This window comes from Canis aureus, chromosome X, assembly GCF_053574225.1.
Source record: "Canis aureus isolate CA01 chromosome X, VMU_Caureus_v.1.0, whole genome shotgun sequence".
In the NCBI taxonomy this organism is placed as follows: Eukaryota; Metazoa; Chordata; class Mammalia; order Carnivora; family Canidae; genus Canis; species Canis aureus.
This window is the reverse complement of record NC_135649.1, coordinates 5,893,608-5,910,301: the sequence shown is the minus strand read 5'-3', so window position 1 is coordinate 5,910,301 and position 16,694 is coordinate 5,893,608. Positions and strand designations below refer to the sequence as shown.

Here is a 16,694-nt window from a genome sequence, read left to right as displayed (position 1 = left end):
GGCTCTTGGGGCAGTGCAGAGTCTCCCCTTCATCTTAACACTTGCCCCCAAGCAATGATGAAGTTCTCCCTGATTCTGCTGCACTGTCTCTGCAAGATGAGGTTGTGGTGGCCGTGTCCAATTTGGAAATAGTGTCACACTGCCCCTACAATGACTTTTTGCAGAGGTGGGGCTGGTAAACCATTGCTGTTCTTGGTTGCTTCTCTAGGATTTAGTAATACAATTTCTTTCTTTTTCCCTTTAAGATTTATTTATTTATTTGAGAAAGAGAGAGAGAGAGACACACACACACACACAGAGAGAGAGAGAGAGAGAGAATGTGAGGACATGAGTGGGGGTAGGGGCAGAGGGAAAATGAGAGAGAGAATCCCAAGCAAGCTCCACAGGGCTTGGTCCCACAACCACAGAATCATTACCTGAGCCAAAATCAATACTCAGACGCTCAATCGACTGAGTCACCCAGAAGCCCTAGTAATGCAATTCCTTACAGCATCATTGATTATACTTTAAATGTATGATTTTGGGATCCCTGGGTGCCTCAGCGGTTTAGAGCCTGCCTTCGGCCCAGGGTGTGATCCCAGAGTCCCGGGATGGAGTCCCACATCAGCCTCCTTGCATGGAGCCTGCTTCTCCCTCTGCCTGTGTCTCTCCGTCTCTCTCTCTATTTCTTTCTCTCTGCATGTGTGCGTGTGTCTCTCATTTAAATAAACAGAATCTTTAAAAAATAAAGGTATGATTTTAAATATTTCCTCTTAGGGGTCTTTGGAACTTCAGTCATTCGATTATGGGCTCTTAGCTCCAAGCTTCCTTCCCCCATCCCAAGCCACCTTTCATCCTGCCTGCCTGTCTCAGAGAAGGGGCTGCCCCTACTCTGATGGCGCTAATCCTGCCTCTGTGCCCTGGTTTAAAATTCTGCCAACCTCTCGACGGACCTTCATGACAATTTTTTTTTATCTCATATCTTGAACCTTCTTCTATTTCCGCTCACCTTTCTGCTTAATCAGATATTCCCGCCCCCCCCGTATGTATTTTCTTTTTCCTCCCTCTTCTGCTTTGTTCACAGCTTCTGCTGCATCACTGCTCCTCAGTCCATTGCATTTAATATTTCCACCATTTGTATATAATACATGTGAATTACTTGAAGAGAATAGATAATTGGAAACTTAGAAACGAATTAAGAAGTGATGAGTTTTGAGTATTCATCACCTTTGTTTTCAGTGTATTTTATTTCATTATGACTGTCTCCACCAATAATCATGGAGTCTTGGTCCAATTACTATTGGAGGAGATCACCGAGGGCATGACTTCCAGTTGGCTTCTGAGCTGGACCCCAGCAATGGGAGGTTTCTCACCTCCTCCCCCGTCCTTGGACTGTGCATTCTGCTTACCTTCCCTGCTCCCAGAAGCTGCCATAGGATGTAGCCTCCAGTTACAGCGTGGTGTGGTCAGCATCTGGATAGTAGATGTGACTGAGGCCACTAGATAATGACTTAGGATTCTGGTGGGTGGATGTAGAGATTGACTCATCCTGCAGCCACGCAAGACAAGCCTCATATATAAGTTCCCTTGTTTATTAAACCTGCCACCTCCCGATCTGGAGTGGCCTGCATCTTTCTTTGATCTCCCCCTGGCCTCCATATATGGGACCCAGTTTCAGATTATACCCAGGAATCTCCCGGAAAGGTTACAAACAAACAATTACCTAAACTCATGGTTCCTTAGTTTGCTCATCTCTTAGATGGGTCTAGTGATATTACCAACCTCTTGGGTTTTCAGGGAGGACGCCTGCTTTCAACTCCTGTTACCAAACTTGCTTTCCCCAAAGGCTGCTTTCTGGGCCTCCCTGACTCCTGGTTCCTAGGCCCTTTCCCAGGGCTAACTACTCTTTGCCTTTCCTTCAGCCTGCCACCCCAGCCTTCTGTCCTTTTATGTCCTGGTACTTTGGATTCTGATCAGACCTCTCCACACTGCCATGCCCCAGCCTCTTGTAATAATAGGCAGCACAGACACTCACAGTGGCTTTTGCCTCCGTCTTGTCACCCCATTAATTTGTTCAGCCATTTAGTCAACAGACTTTTTATAATTATAGTTAATATGAACCAAGCAGTCACTGTGTGCCAGGCACCATTCCAACTACTTTACCTGTTAATCATCACAACACACCCAAGAGGAATTTTAAAAGTTTAAAAAGCATAATTTACTAGTGAAGCCATCCGGTCCCGAGTCTTCTTTTTGTAGAAAGGTCTTTGATTTAAAAATAAAAAGAAAAAAGAAAAAAAAGCAAGGTGTTTGATCTGTAATTCAGTTTTTTATTTGTTATATAGGTCTATTCCGACTTCCTTCTTGAGTCAGTGTTGTTTCTCTGTGTCTTCTAGGAAACTCTACATTTTATACATGCCATCTCTTTTCTCAGCATACAGTTATTCATAGTATTTCCATCTAATCCTTTTTATTTTATTTTATTTTATTTTATTTTATTTATCTTTCTTCTTTCTTGATTCTCTTTTATTTTATTTTTTTAAATAAATTAATTTTTTACTGGTGTTCAATTTACCAACATACAGAATAACACCCAGTGCTCATCCTTTCAAGTGCCCCTCTCAGTGCCCGTCATCCATTCACCCCCACCCACCGCCCTCCTCCCCTTCCACCACCCCTAGTTCGTTTCCCTGAGTTAGGAGTCTTTTTGTTCTCCCTTCCTTTCTATTCCCTTTCACTGTTATTTATATTCCCCAAATGAATGAGAACATATAATGTTTGTCCTTCTCTGATTGACTTACTTCACTCAGCATAATACCCTCCAGTTCCATCCACGTTGAAGCAAATGGTGGGTATTTGTCGTTTCTAATGGGTGAGTAATATTCCGTTGTATACATAAACCACATCTTCTTTATCCATTCATCTTTCGATGGACACTGAGGCTCCTTCCACAGTTTGGCTATTGTGGACATTGCTGCTAGAAACATCGGGGTGCAGGTGTCCCGGCGTTTCATTGCATCTGAATCTTTGGGGTAAATCCCCAACAGTGCAATTTCTGGGTCATAGGGAGGTCTATTTTTAACTCTTTGAGGAACCTCCACACAGTTTTCCAGAGTGGCTGCAACAGTTCACACTCCCACCAACAGTGTAAGAGGGTTCCCTTTTCTCCACATCCTCTCCAACATTTGTTGTTTCCTGCCTTGTTAATTTTCCCCATTCTCACTGGTGTGAGGTGGTATCTCATTGTGGTTTTGATTTGTATTTCCCTGATGGCCAGTGATGGAGAGCATTTTCTCATGTGCATGTGGGCCATGTCTATATCTTCCTCTGTGAGATTTCTCTTCATCTGTTTTGCCCATTTCATGATTGGATTGTTTGTTTCTTTGGTGTTGAGTTTAAGAAGTTCTTTATAGATCTTGGAAACTAGCCATTTATCGGATACGTCATTTGAAAATATCTTCTCCCATTCTGTAGGTTGTCTTTGAGTTTTGTTGACTGTATCCTTTGCTGTGCAAAACTTATCTTGATGAAGTCCCAATAGTTCATTTTTGCTTTTGTTTCTTTTGCCTTCGTGGATGTATCTTGCAAGAAGTTACTGTGGCCAAGTTCAAAAAGGGTGTTGCCTGTGTTCTCCTCTAGGATTTTGATGGAATCTTGTCTCACATTTAGATCTTTCATCCATTTTGAGTTTATCTTTGTGTATGGTGCAAGAGACTAGTCTAGTTTCATTCTTCTGCATGTGGATGTCCAATTTTCCCAGCACCATTTATTGAAGAGAGTGTCTTTCTTCCAATGGATAGTCTTTCCTCCTTTATCGAATATTAGTTGGCCATAAAGTTCAGGGTCCACTTCTGGGTTCTCTATTCTGTTCCATTGATCTATGTGTCTGTTTTTGTGCCAGTACCACACTGTCTTGATGACCACAGCTTTGTAGTACAACCTGAAATCTGCCATTGTGATGCCCCCAGCTATGGTTTTCTTTTTTAAAATTCCCCTGGCTATTCGGGGTCTTTTCTGATTCCACACAAATCTTAAAATAATTTGTTCTAACACTCTGAAGAACGTCCATGGTATTTTGATAGCGATTGCATTAAACGTGTAAATTGCCCTGGGTAGCATTGACATTTTCACAATATTAATTCTGCCAATCCATGAGCATGGAATATTTTTCCATCTCTTTGTGTCTTCCTCAATTTATTTCAGAAGTGTTCTATAGTTTTGAGGGTATAGATCCTTTACATCTTTGGTTAGGTTTATTCCTAGGTATCTTATGCTTTTGGGTGCAATTGTAAATGGGATTGACTCCTTAATTTCTCTTTCTTCAGTCTCATTGTTAGTGTATAGAAATGCCACTGATTTCTGGGCATTGATGTTGTATCCTGCCATGCTACCAAATTGCTGTATGAGTTCTAGCAATTTGGGGTGGAGGCTTTTGGGTTTTCTATGTAGAGTACCATGTCATCAGTGAAGAGGGAGAGTTTGACTTCTTCTTTGCCCATTTGAATTCCCTTAATGTCTTTTATGTTGTCTGATTGCTGAGGCTAGGACTTCCAATACTATGTTGAATAGCAGTGGTGAGAGTGGACATCCCTGTCTTGTTCCTGATCTTACGGGAAAGGCTCCCAGTGCTTCCCCATTGAGAATTATATTTGCTGTGGGGTTTTCGTAGATCGCTTTTAAGATGTTGAGGAATGTTCCCTCTATCCCTACACTCTGAAGAGTTTTGATCAGGACGGGATGCTGTATTTTCTCAAATGCTTTCTCTGCAGCTATTGAGAGGATCATATGGCTCTTGTTTTTTCTCTTGCTGATATGATCAATCATATTGATTGCTTTACGAGTTTTGAACCAGCCTTGCATCCCGGGGATAAATCCCACTTGGTCATGGTGAATAATTTTCTTAATGTACTGTTGGATCTTATTGGCTATTATCTTGTTAAGAATTTCTGCATCCATGTTCATCAGGGATATTGGTCTGTAATTCTCCTTTTTGGTGGGGTCTTTGTCTGGTTTTGGAATTAAGGTGATGCTGGCCTCGTAGAACGAATTTGGAAGTACTCCAACTCTTTTTATCTTTCCAAACACCTTTAGTAGAATAGGTACGATTTCTTCTTTAAACGTTTGATAGAATTCCCCTGGGAAGCCATCTGGCCCTGGACTCTTGTCTTGGGAGTTTTTTGATGACTGCTTCAATTTCCTCCCTGGTTATTGGCCTGTTCAGGTTTTCTATTTCTTCCTGCTCCAGTTTTGGTAGTTTGTGGTTTTCCAGGAATGCGTCCATTTCTTCTAGATTGCCTAATTTATTGGCTTATAGCTGTTCATAATATGTTTTTAAAATAGTTTGTATTTTCTTGGTGTTGGTAGTGATCTCTCCTTTCTCATTCATGATTTTATTAGTTTGAGTCTTCTCTCTCTTCTTTTTAATAAGGTTGGCTAATGGTTTATCTATCTTATTAATTCTTTCAAAGAACCAACTCCTGGTTCTGTTGATCTGTTCCACAGTTCTTCTGGTCTCGATTTCGTTGAGTTCTGCTCTAATTTTAATTAACTCTTTTCTTCTGCTGGGTGTAGCATCTATCTGCTGTTTTTTCTCTAGCTCCTTTATGTGTAAGGTTAGCTTTTGTATTTGAGTTCTTTCCAGATTTTGAATGGATGCTTGTATTGCGATGTATTTCCCCCTAAGGACTGCTTTTGCTGCATTCCAAAGATTTTGAACCTTTGTATCTTCATTCTCATTAGTTTCCATGAATCTTTTTAATTCTTCCTTAATTTCCTGGTTGACCCTTTCATCTTTAGCAGGATTGTCCTTAACCTCCACGTGTTTGAAGTCCTTCCAAACTTCTTATTGTGATTTAGTTCTACTTTCAAGGCATTATGGTCTGAGAATATGCAGGGGACGATCCCAATCTTTTGGTATCGGTTCAGACCCAATTTGTGGCCCAGTATGTGGTCTATTCTGGAGAAAGTTGCATGTGCACTTGAGAAGAATGTGTATTCAGTTGAGTTTGGATGTAAAGTTCTGTAGATATCTGTGAAATCCATCTGGTCCAGTGTATCATTTAAAGCTCTCAATTCTTTGGAAATGTTGTGTTTAGAAGACCTATCGAGGGTAGAAAGCGCTAGATTGAAGTCACCAAGTATAAGTGTATTATTATCTAAGTATTTCTTCACTTTGGTTATTAATTGATTTAAATATTTGTCAGCTCCCACATTCGGGGCATATATATTGAGGATTGTTAAGTCCTCTTGTTGGATAGATCCTTTAAGTATGATATAGTGTCCCTCTTCATCTCTCACTACAGTCTTTGGGGTAAATTTTAGTTTATCTGATATAAGGATGGCTACCCCTGCTTTCTTTTGAGGACCTTTTGAATGGTAAATGGTTCTCCAACCTTTTATTTTCAGGCTGTAGGTGTCCTTCTGTCTAAAATGAGTCTCATGTAAACAGCAAATAGATGGGTCCTGTTTTTTTATCCAGTCTGAAACCCTGCGCCTTTTGATGGGGTCATTATGTCCATTCATGTTCAGAGTTACTGTTGACAGATATGAGTTTAGTGTCATCATGATATCTATTCAGTCCTTGTTTTTGTTGATTGTTCCATTGAACTTCTTCTTAAAGGGGAATTTTAAGAGTCCCCCTTAAAATTTCTTGCAGAGCTGGTTTGGAGGTCACATATTCTTTCAGTTCCTGCCTTTCTTGGAAGCTCTTTTTCTCTCCTTCCATTTTGAATGAGAGCCTTGCTGGATAAAGTATTCTTGGTTGCATGTTCTTCTCATTTAGGACCCTGAATATATCCTGCCAGCCCTTTCTGGCCTGCCGGGTCTCTGTGGAGGGGTCTGCTGTTGCCCTAATATTCCTCCCCAAAACAGTCAGGGGTTTCTTGTCTCTTGCTGCTTTAAGGATCTTCTCTTTATCTTTGGAATTTGCAAGCTTCACTATTAAATGTCGAGGTGTTGAACGGTTTTTATTGATTTTAGGGGGGGATCTCTCTATTTCCTGGATCTGAATGCCTGTTTCCCTTCCCAGATTAGGAAAGTTTTCAGCTATGATTTGTTCAAATACATATTCTGGCCGTCTGTCCCTTTCGGCACCCTCGGGAACCCCAATTATGCGTAGGTTTTTCTTCCTCAGGCTGTCGTTTATTTCCCTTAATCTGTCTTCATGGTCTTTTAATTGTCTGTCTCTTTTTTCCTCAGTTCCCCTCTTTGCCATCAACTTGTCTTCTATGTCACTCACTCGTTCTTCCACCTCGTTAACCCTTGTTGTTAGGACTTCTAGTTTGGATTGCATCTCATTCAATTGATTTTTAATTTCTGCCTGATTGGATCTAAAATCTGCAGTCATGAAGTCTCTTGAATCCTTTATGCTTTTTTCTAGAGCCACCAGTAGCTGTGTAATAGTGCTTCTGAATTGGCTTTCTGACATTGAATTGTAATCCAGATTTTGTAAATCTGTGGGAGAGAGGACTGTTTCTGATTCTTTCTCTTGAGGTGAGGTTTTCCTTCTAGTCATTTTGCTTAGTGCAGAGTGGCCAAAAACAAATTGTATTGGAAAATGAGCAAAAGAGAGGAGAGAAAGAAGGAAAGAAAAGAGAAAAAGAAAAAAGAAAAAAGGAAGAAAAAAAGGAAAAAAGAGAAGAAAAAGAGAAAGAAAAAGAAAGAAAGGGAAAAAAGGGGCTGGGGGACGCAATCAGAAATAAAAACAAACAAACAAAAACAAAACAAAAACAAAACAACAAAAGAAAAAACAAAAAACACGGGGGAGTATCTTTGATTCTGTATACTTTAAGTCCCTTGACTTCCCCTGGATCTTGTCTGTCCAGCTGGTCTTCAGGGGGAGGGGCCTGATGTGCTGATTTTCAGGTGTTAGCACTTGGGGGAGCTGCTCTGCCCCCTGCCTGGTGCAGGGCTCAGTGGGGGTTGTTTACCTCGTGAGGCCCCAGGAGGAACAACCCCAGTGGCTGCGGCAGCTCTGGAGCCCTGTATTCAGCCCCCACAGTAACTACAGAGCTCTCCGTCTGCAGGACCTGGAGGCTCCGGGGGCGGGGCCGCTGATCTGCTCAGCTCGGGGCAGGAGCGTCCTTGCTGTCCTGGGCCTTCGCGGCCTCTGCCTGTCCCGGGGGGAGGCCGGATCCTGGGCTGTGTCCTGGCGCCCTGTGCTCCCGGCCTGCGCTGTTGGATTCGCGCTCCCGGCCGCGCAGCTGCTTCTCCACAGAGCCGCCGCCCGAGCCCCTCTGAGCTGCTCCCGGGCCGCGCAGCCCCCTCCGTGGAGCTGCCGCCGGAGCCCCTCCGAGCTGCTCCCGCCCCACAGCCCCCTCCGCGGAGCCGCCCCCTCCCCCCTCCGAGCTGCTCCGGGTCCCGCCGTGCGCGCTGCAGCCCTTGGGGAGCTCGGCGCACTCTCCTGGGCGCGCAGTTGCTGTTACTGTCCCCGGGAGCCCGAGGGCATCCCCGCCCTCCTGGGTCCTGCTCCAACTCCCTGCGAGCCCCTTTCCGCCCGGGAAGGTCGGTGCAGCTCCTGCTTCTCCAGGGACGGGGCTTTCCTGTCCTGGGGACACTCGCCCCGGCCTCAGCCCGGCTCCTCGCAGAGCCTCTCCCCCTTGGAAGCCTTTTGTTTCTTTGTTTCTTTTTCCCCCTGTCTTCCTACCTAGATCGAAGCGCGAACTCTTCTCACTGTAGCATTCCAGCTGGTCTCTCTTTAAACCTCAGGCCGAATTCGTAGATTTTCAGGATGATTTGAAGGTTATCTAGGTAATTTGGTGGGGACAGGTGATTTGGGGACCCTACTCCTCCGCCATCTTGCCCCTCCTCTTCCCTAATCCTTTTTATATGTATATTGTCTACTCTTTCATTCTTTATTTGAATAATTTGACACTTCTCTTTTCTTGAATGATCTGACTATAGGTTTGCTAAAGTGAACCCCTGGATTATTCAGTCACTAGCTGGTCCTCGCTTTCAGAAGTATGTGGTCCTGGCTAAAACTCATTGCTTAGTCATTGACCAGTGGCCATCCTTAGAAGATTCTGACTTTGGCTATATCGTAAAGACAGAACACATAGAAGTTGATAGGGACTATCAGCGAATCATAATATTTGAGGCAGGGCAGCAAGTCGTCTCTTGAAGGGGGAATCTTATAGTCAATGACTGAATTCCCCCTATGCCTTAGCACTGTTGAAACGTGGGTAGGGTACCTGAGTGGCTCAATGGTGGAGCATGTGCCTTCGGCTCAGGTCATGATCTCGGGGTCCTGGAATCGAGTCCCACATTGGTACTCATCACTCAGCATGGAGTCTCCTTCTACCTCTGCCTGTGTCTCTGCCTCTTTCTGTAACTCTCATGAATAAATAAATAAAATCTTTAAAACAAATAAAAAAAGAATTGCAGGTATAAGAGCCTTGCTGCTCCTGCCATAAAAGGCAGCCCATCCACACACTCCCAAATGACAGAAATTAAAGTTTTTGAGTAGGAGACTGCATCTCATTCTTAGACCCCAAGTAGGAGAACCACCTTCTTTTTTTATTAATAATACTTTTATTTAGGTATAATTCACATAACTAAATCCACCCCTTTAAAATATGTAATTTAGTAATTTTAGTATATTCACAGGATTTTAAATCCATCACCACTGTCTGACTCTAGAATATTTTCATTACCCCAAAAAGAGTCATTCCTTTTAAGGAATGACTTAAATGACTTCCATAGCCATTAGGAATCATTCACTTTTACCCAAAACTTCTGGCAGTAACTGGTCTCCTTTCCACATCTGTGGATTTGCCTGTTTTGGGGACTTTAACTTAGCAGAATATTTTAAAGTTTGATCCATGTAGAAGAAAGTATCAGTCCCGCCTTCATTTTTTTTTTTATCTTATGTGTTTAGTTCATTCCTTTTGAATGCATGAGTAGTCATTTTATGACATAGTACGACATTTTCTTTACCCATCTGTTGATGTACACTTGAGTTGTTTCCGCATTCAGGATATTATGAAAAACACTGCTGTGAATATTCAGACACACAAATTTGTGTGAACGTGTGTTTCACTTCTCTTGCGTATATACGTAGGAATGGAATTTCTAGGTCATGTGATAACTTTGTGTTTAACTTTCTTAGGATCTTTCTAAGTGCTTTTCAAAGTAGGTGCATTCTTTTACATTCCCAACAGCAATATATGTGGGTTCCAATGTCTTCGCTTCCTTCCAACATTTATCCTATTTTATTTTACCCATCCTATAGGTGTTGTAGCAGTTAAGAGTTCAACCAGAGAAAGAGAACCAGTAGTATATAAATAGTAGATAAATCAGGAGTGAGCAGCAGAACAATAGAAGGTTGGGTCAGAAAATGCACGGGGTGAGGGGCACAGCATAATGTAGGCTTTCCCAACTGATACAGTCTCTAAGGGCTCTTCCAGGTCTAACATCATACACATCTAGAAACCAAGGTGGTAGAGACGGTGAAAGAAGCAGTTTACATTCTGTAAGTGAAACAAAGCCTAAGTTGTGGGCACATCTACCAAGATGCTCTTTGTTTCCTTTAGCTCTTCCATGAGCTGGCATCTCCCATGAACTTGGGTCACAGTTTATCTGCTCCCTCCAATGTGCCAGGCAGTGTGGCAGCACTTGACACGATTCAGGAATGAAACCTCATGGCAGGACTCGCGAAGGTTCCTTAAGATGCTGGGAAATTTTGAGTAGCAAACAGTTTTAATGTATTTACAACTAATTTGAAAGCAACTGGTTTGGGGTCCCTTAAACAGAATTGGAATGACTTGCAACAGCTGTTTCTCTGGAAACCTCACAGAGAGCTGCCTGTCTGGCTCCTCTTACTGGTACCTCTTCCCTGCAGGGAACTGCCTTTTCAGGTGCTGAGCTCTTTTGTCTGTTCTGGGATAACAGCAAGGACCAGAAAGCAGCATGCATCCTCACATACGAGGGGAGCAGATGTATGGGAAAACCCAAGTGTAGGTTTAGAAGAAGAGAGACATGATAGAACTATTTAGAGGCTGATCCCAAATATGAGAATCCTGTTGACATCAATTTTCCATCTAGGCCAAGGCTCCCAACTATATCTCAAGTAACCACAGGATGTGTTTGAAGGTCAGCAAACATAACACGTGGCTTGTGCTGCTTGACTCATAAATCATGACGGGGTGGTGGAAAGATATGCATGAGTATTTGGGTGTGACACGCACATATCAGGCTATTGATCTACTTATTATTTATCTTTTTTTTGATGTTTAAGTATTAGGATTTTATTTCCAGCACTTAAGGTTCATCCTTGGGTGTAAGAAGTCTAATAGAACCTGAGGGGCTCCTTTTAAATATTTACCTACTTGTGATGGACAAACCAACCAATAAACCATTTTTTATTTACTTACATCACGGATCTCCCATAGGAAACCCTTCAGCTTAGCACCCTTCATAGCTCTAGTACAATGTCACTGTCCTGGGGTTTCACTGATCCACATCTAACGATGCCTACAAAACACCTATGCTATCCGTCTTATCTCATGAATCCTAGAGCTTCTCTCAGCTGTAAATGCAATGATGTTTACTAAAAGCAGTTCTGCTTTACTGACAGACAATATCTGACAGTAAAGAATATACCAAGACTTGACTGAACCAAAATTGCATGAAGAATGAGTTCACCCTTCTGCTCTGCAGTGTAGTTTCCAGAAGTCAATGTGATAAAAAGCAGGAAATCACTATTTTAAAATTTTACTAACTCCTAAAAAGCTAGAAGTTGGATTTAACAGTTTATTATGATTTATAAGTATCGTTTTAAAAACATCAGTCCAATTGTAAATGGGATTGACTCCTTAATTTCTCCTTCTTCAGTCTCATTGTTAGTATATAGAAATGCCACTGACTTCTGGGCATTGATTTTGTATCCTGCCACGCTACCGAATTGCTGTATGAGTTCTAGCAATCTTGGGGTGGAGTCTTTTGGGTTTTCTATGTAGAGTATCATGTCATCGGCGAAGAGGGAGAGTTTGACTTCTTCTTTGCCAATTTGAATGCCTTTAATGTTTTTTTGTTGTCTGATTGCTGAGGCTAGGACTTCCAGTACTATGTTGAACAGCAGTGGTGAGAGTGGACATCCCTGTCTTGTTCCTGATCTTAGGGGAAAGGCTCCCAGTGCTTCCCCATTGAGAATGATATTTGCTGTGGGCTTTTCATAGATGGCTTTTAAGATGTCGAGGAATGTTCCCTCTATCCCTACACTCTGAAGAGTTTTGATCAGGAATGGATGCTGTATTTTGTCAAATGCTTTCTCTGCATCCAATGAGAGGATCATATGGTTCTTGGTTTTTCTCTTGCTGATATGATGAATCACATTGATTGTTTTACGGGTGTTGAACCAGCCTTGTGTCCCAGGGATAAATCCTACTTGGTCATGGTGAATAATTTTCATAATGTACTGTTGGATCCTATTGGCCAGTATCTTGTTGAGAATTTTTGCATCCCATTTACAATTGCACCCAAAAGCATAAGATACCTAGGAATAAACCTAACCAAAGATGTAAAGGATCTATACCCTCAAAACTATAGAACACTTCTGAAAGAAATTGAGGAAGACACAAAGAGATGGAAAAATATTCCATGCTCATGGATTGGCAGAATTAATATTGTGAAAATGTCAATGTTACCCAGGGCAATATACACGTTTAATGCAATCCCTATCAAAATACCATGGACTTTCTTCAGAGAGTTAGAACAAATTATTTTAAGACTTGTGTGGAATCAGAAAAGACCCCGAATAGCCAGGGGAATTTTATTTTATTTTATTTTTATTTTTTTTTCCAGGGGAATTTAAAAAAAGAAAACCATATCTGGGGGCATCACAATGCCAGATTTCAGGTTGTACTACAAAGCTGTGGTCATCAAGACAGTGTGGTCCTGGCACAAAAACAGACACATAGATCAGTGGAACAGAATAGAGAATCCAGAAGTGGACCCTGAACTTTATGGGCAACTAATATTCGATAAAGGAGGAAAGACTATCCATTGGAAGAAAGACAGTCTCTTCAATAAGTGGTGCTGGGAAAATTGGACATCCACATGCAGAAGAATGAAACTAGACCACTCTCTTTCACCATACACAAACATAAACTCAAAATGGATGAAAGATCTAAATGTGAGACAAGATTCCATCAAAATCCTAGAGAAGAACACAGGCAACACCCTTTTTGAACTCGGCCATAGTAACTTCTTGCAAGATACATCCACGAAGGCAAAAGAAACAAAAGCAAAAATGAACTATTGGGACTTCATCAAGATAAGAAGCTTTTGCATAGCAAAGGATACAGTCAACAAAACTCAAAGACAACCTTCAGAATGGGAGAAGATATTTGCAAATGACATATCAGATAAAGGGCTAGTTTCCAAGATCTATAAAGAACTTATTAAACTCAACACCAAAGAAACAAACAATCCAATCATGAAATGGCAAAAGACATGAACAGAAATCTCACAGAGGAAGACATAGACATGGCCAACATGCATATGAGAAAATGCTCTGCATCACTTGCCATCAGGGAAATACAAATCAAAACCACAATGAGATACCACCTCACACCAGTGAGAATGGGGAAAATTAACAAGGCAGGAAACCACAAATGTTGGAGAGGATGCGGAGAAAAGGGAACCCTCTTACACTGTTGGTGGGAATGTGAACTGGTGCAGCCACTCTGGAAAACTGTGTGGAGGTTCCTCAAACAGTTAAAAATATACCTGCCCTACGACCCAGCAATTGCACTGTTGGGGATTTACCCCAAAGATACAAATGCAATGAAACGCCGGGACACCTGCACCCCGATGTTTATAGCAGCAATGGCCACGATAGCCAAACTGTGGAAGGAGCCTCGGTGTCCAACGAAAGATGAATGGATAAAGAAGATGTGGTTTATGTATACAATGGAATATTACTCAGCTATTAGAAATGACAAATACCCACCATTTGCTTCAACGTGGATGGAACTGGAGGGTATTATGCTGAGTGAAGTAAGTCAGTCGGAGAAGGACAAACATTATATGTTCTCATTCTTTTGGGGAATATAAATAATAGTGAAAGGGAATATAAGGGAAGGGAGAAGAAATGTGTGGGAAATATCAGAAAGAGAGACAGAACGTAAAGACTGCTAACTCTGGGAAACGAACTAGGGGTGGTAGAAGGGGAGGAGGGCAGGGGGTGGGAGTGAATGGGTGACGGGCACAGGGGGTTATTCTGTATGTTATAAATTGAACACCAATAAAAAATAAATTAAAAAAATAAAAAGATAGTAAAACGAACAAAAAAAAACATCAGTCCATTAAACCATGTAGAAATAAGTATGAAAAAGTCTGCAAAACAAAACATACTTTAAACATATTTAAGTAGAGGGATTATCTGAAATTCCAGATTTCTCAGTCACTTGGTTATTATGCTATGGCAGCCAGGTAATCCTGAACTTCAGTCGGAGTGAGCCTTCTGAATCCAGCTTCATTGCAGATTGCAACCTCTATGTTGTCTTCTGTCATTTTTCCTTCAAAGCTTTCCTTTAGGGTTAATATGGCTGTATGAATGGCATCTTCAAGTTCCAGGTCTTCATTATATCTTTTCTCAAGGAAAGTCTTCCCATTCACATAGTTCTTTCCCATTGCTGTGGCTTTCCAGGCAAAGTAAGCTCCAGATGGATCTGACTGAAATGAATACGGTCGCCCCTCATTCCAACCACAAATTAGTAGGGAAACTCCAAATGGACGAACACCACCTGACTGAGTGTATTCTTGCATCACTTAAGCAACTCTGTAATTAGTAATTTAGTAATTTAGTATATTCACAGGATTCCACAGCTGAGCTGTGGGAATGGGTTCTTGGTAAACGAGATAGTATTGCTGAGCAAGATTTCGAGCTCTGTGCACGAGCACTCTGTAATCTGGGCCCATGCCACTATACACCAGGCCTATGTGCTTGGTAATTGGTTCCACTTTGTGGACACTTCACTCATCATACAGAATAGATTTCTGTTTCTTCTCAGTTGCGAATACCACACCATTTGCGGCTTTAATTCCAACTGAAGGGGCTCCTCCAGCTACAGCAGCCAATGCATATTCAATCTGGACAAGTTTACCAGATGGGCTGAATGTAGTCAGTGAAAAGCTGTAACTGCGCTCCACCATCTTTGCCTGGAGTGCCAGAGCACAGCCTGATCTACTTATTTATCTAAATGAGAAGAGCCTACTGAGTGGTCAACATCCGGTTTCAAATTATTCCTTGTGACCACTTCATTCTGGAATGGTGGCAGAAGCGAATGGCAGGAGGAAATTCAAGTTAGACTCTGAGATTTAGCTACTGGAAGCTTAAGTCAGAGGTAAAGGGGCCATCCATGTTTTCTGACAGAAATTCCAGACCTCCAGCCCCCTAGGTGTTGGGTTTGGGCTCAATCAAAAGCCAGAATCAAAGCCTATTGTTCCTTGCTGCTTGCTTTAGCAAATGAGATCATTTCCATTACCCGTTGTATAGATTGAAAAGTTCTAGTAAGAGGTTGCTATTTTTATCATGATGACAGCAATATATGTATCCTGCAGTAAGTCGGTAGGGTCATGGACAATCAAAATGCCCAGGCTGCTTTTGGGCTCCAGTGAGAAAATGCCTGTGACCCCTACACTGATGAACAGTGCCGTGTGATGATGACAGAAGCCTGCTCCAGACATGAAGGGATTTTATTAGAACTGGCCATTGGATGGTGGCAAAGGGCGATATTTGATAGATGTAATAGTGCCCTCTGGAGCATTGAGGGATAAAAGGGAGGATGTCAGTGCCAGCCCCAAGGATGACAGTAACTACAATACCATGTGCTGCAGGAGGCTAAGTGCTTCAGGTTCACCAGAGCTCTGTGATGTACAAGTATTACCCCTGCTTTACGAACCCTCTGTTACTTGACTGACTTTATCCTGAGACCATACATGAGTGTGGAGTGAGGCCAGGATTTGCAACATTCACGAGTACTCACTTGGCATTTGCTATGTGCCAGGTCTGTCATATGTGCTCTACATGGATTACTTGGCTTAGTCCTCATAACGGCTCCATTAGGTAAGTACAACTGTTATCCATGGTTTATAGATAAGGGACCTGAGGCACAGTGAGGACAGGAGCTTCCTCAAGATCCCAAAGCTGGGAAGTGGCAGTCAGGATTCAAACCCCCATTGCCTGGGTCCAGAGTCCCTGCTCTCAGCCATGTACCTGGCTGTGTCCTTTATATCTGAGTCTGAGTAAATAAACTATTCTCTCTCAGAAGCAAACACATTTGTAATTATAAATTGTTGTTGTCGAGAGGGGCGGGGCAAGATGGCAGAATAGTAGGGTCCCCAAGTCACCTGTCCCCACCAACTTACCTAGATAACTTTCAAATCGTCCTGAAAACCCACATCATCCCCTGATTTACAGAGAGAATGGCGGGAATGCTACAGAGAGAGGAGTTTGCGCTTCTAACAAGGTTGGACCATGGGAAAAAAAATAAAAAAGAATTCGGTGGGGGAGGGGCCCCACAAGGAGCTGGGCTAAGGGGGGCGGGTAGCGAGAGACCCTGGGACAGGAAAGCCCAGTCCTGGAGAAGCAGGAATGATAAAAAATCCACCTGGATTCTTCCCGGATAGAAAGGTGCTGGCAGGGACCTCGGGCAGGATCCCAGGAGGGGCAGTGGAGCCCCCAGGTTCCCGGGGTCCCTCACAGAACAGGAGTG

General features: G+C 42.5%; 1 protein-coding gene and 1 pseudogene across 1 annotated transcript in view; both read right to left on the bottom strand.

Moving 5' to 3' along the window:
• LOC144308597 (melanoma-associated antigen 10-like) overlaps positions 1–16,694 on the bottom strand; it is a 202,684-nt gene that overhangs the window by 59,141 nt on the left and 126,849 nt on the right. The window lies entirely within an intron of this gene.
• On the bottom strand, positions 14,339–15,153 carry LOC144308700 (proteasome subunit alpha type-2 pseudogene; annotated as a pseudogene).